Here is a 2,719-nt window from a genome sequence, read left to right as displayed (position 1 = left end):
GCCATGTGAATGAATCATGGGTAATAATTAAAGGTATCAACCCTACTCAAGGATCTTTTTCATTTTCTCCCTTTTCTGATATCAAAATGCAGGCAGAGGAAATGCTCTGGGATACTCACCCAAAGCCAGCATTGGGAAAGGAAGCAGATAGCAATCCTTGGGGATGAACTTCTCAGCATCACATTTGTGAGAGATAATAGCTTGCAAAGAACTTACCACTTGCTGTCTTTACAATGACACAGGAGCTGAAGGAGTAGGCTTGGGAAACTCAGAGACCTGCAGCCCAATTAATGTCTGGCTACTCATTATGGTGGGAAGCCTATACCCACACTGCAGAATCTACACAAAGGAGTAGCTTCATTAACTACCTTCTCTCTCTTGGAAAAGACTGCCAAGGGAGATGATGTTGCCATCTAACAGGAGATTACCAGTGAAGGCAGCTCCCATCTTGCAAGCCATTATCAGAATATTATGACAAACTTGTAGCATCTCAGAATTACATGATTCTGATTTCAGCAGAACATATATAGCTGGAAGTCAAGCAACAAAAATAATTGCCCAAAAAGTGAAAAAAAATGGCCTATGGGAAAAAGTTACAGTAATTAGCTTATTTCACCTGGAGAAGGAAAATACAGGAGAAATTTATGGCACTAACAGTCTTCGAGTCCATGATGGATAATTCTACAGGATGGTGAATTTAAACTGATAAGAACAGATACTACACTTGATCTTAGCCAAAAGGCTGAGAAGCAGTACAAGATGGTGAATTTATAGTTGTACATGTTAAAGGAATTTTTCCTGTTGTCCTTTCTCCATTTCCTGCTTGATTTCTCCTCTATGATATGTGGTGAAAGATAATAAGTGGTGACTTTAAAAAATGTATGAGAAAAAATACTTTGGAAGTTTGCAGCATGATCATGCCATCTTGCAATGCTCTCCCTTCTCCCTCCAAAAAGAAAGACACAAAAAGGAGTATGGGTACCATCTGCAAGAGCTCTTTTCTCTTTTACAGCCATTCTATCACCATCTGCTAAAATCCTCAGTCCACCTGCATAGCGAACAACATTGTCTTCCAGAAATGTACAGTCATCCCTAAGACTGAGGACAGGAGCAAGGGGACATTTTTTTTTAGCACTTTCCCATGAGCTTTTCACCCTGCAACCCACCTGGTTCCCTTGGTTAATATACTGCATGTTCTACCAAGTTTATGTCTGAACAGGGGGCTAAACAGAATCTTAGCCTTTTTTTCTCCTTGGCTTTCTCATTTGAAATGTTTATTTCTTGTGGTGACTCAGGTGCTGTCACTAAAGTTGAGAAGAATTTAGAGGTTATTTTTGGAAGTGGCCATAAGGGATTTTCTTTGCTTCAGAGCAGAAACTTTTCTTTCAGCCAAATCCTGGTGCATTTCCTATACGTAATTATGGGTAAAGTTGGTTTTCTTTGCTGATATTGAACAAGTGGCCTGTGAAGTTCCAAAAGGGAAGTGGCTAAATATTTCTCAAAAAATATTATTTGAGGCAGGAAAATTCTTCATTTTGGAAAGCTGTCCTGTATGTTGTCGGATAAGCCAAGTAACATACTTTCCTTTCTTGACTTCCATTTGTTAAATGCTATTGGTGCTCGCTGTCTCTGTGGCAACTCCAAAGACCCCACACATTTCCAAACACACCCTGAGGATGCTGTAACAACAGAACCCCACCCCCAAAATTGAGAACTATTAAGCCTGCCTTGCTTCCTTACCTTTTGCTATTTCAGTCTATTTCAGGGAGGAGAGGAGAGGAGAGGCTTAGCTATTGCTTCCTGCTCAGGTGAAAAGATTCTGGTTTGTGTAGCTTTAAACTATGAGATCAGGGCCATAAACTACCTGAAAGAGTGTATATAATGTTATGAAAAATTAGAGTGGATCTGACAGCGGCACCTCTCAGGCTAGTCTCTCTTCCTCCCTGTCTCTCTCTGTTGTTCTCCCTTCTGCCTCTCTGCCTCTTTCTCTGCCTCTCTTTTTCTATCTTTTGCTATTCCTCACATATGCATACACACACAGTATGGTTCTCAAGTCTGAATGTAAAATACATAGCAATCCATGTGAAAGAGGATGCAGTTCAGAGAGAAAAGAAGGCTTAATTCAAATAGCCAATTATCAACCAATTTGTAGTATTAATATCCATTGTTTGCCACTGGTCTATGTGTACATATTCTCCTAACAAGTTCATTTTACAACTATATTATTGGATGTCAGATGAAAATGTCTATGACTAACTTGGGCTATTATTTTTATTATTTATATATCATTTATTCATTTATTTATCCACCTTTTTTGGACCTCACCCTATGTTAATAATAAGCCACAATCCAACTACAATTAATTTTATTAGTTAGCCTTATTACATGCAGCATATTTTATTCATGCATTCATCAGATTCAGCCTCTCTTAACCAGTTTATCACTTTCCTTAGGAGAAAGAGCTTATGTTGATTTCTATTTCCCATTTCTGAAACAACATTCCCTTCAAAAAACAGGAAAATAATTACATAGTACAGCAGTGCCTTCAAGGTTATTTCTACAGAGGAGATGAGTTTTACCATTCAATGGCTGACTTGCTAGGCAATTAGTTATACTGCACAGAGCCAAGCCAATTCACTTGGCTTGGCACCTAGAATAACCACTGATGTGGTAATTCCTCTGTTATGTGGCAATCAACAAACATGGACTTACCATCATA

At 38.8% G+C, this 2,719-nt stretch overlaps 1 non-coding gene across 1 annotated transcript; it reads right to left on the bottom strand.

Annotated features, from left to right (window-relative positions):
* Nucleotides 1-570: 570 nt before the first annotated feature.
* Nucleotides 571-754, bottom strand: LOC123827663. Its single transcript, XR_006787313.1, has one exon. It is a non-coding gene; the product is annotated as a U2 spliceosomal RNA (small nuclear RNA).
* Nucleotides 755-2,719: the final 1,965 nt, after the last annotated feature.

This window comes from Phyllostomus hastatus, unplaced genomic scaffold (assembly GCF_019186645.2).
Source record: "Phyllostomus hastatus isolate PE091 unplaced genomic scaffold, TTU_PhHast_1.1 phas_contig_86, whole genome shotgun sequence".
NCBI lineage: Eukaryota > Metazoa > Chordata > Mammalia > Chiroptera > Phyllostomidae > Phyllostomus > Phyllostomus hastatus.
The sequence above is the reverse complement of the archived record's forward strand: the minus strand, read 5'-3'. Positions and strand labels throughout refer to the sequence as shown.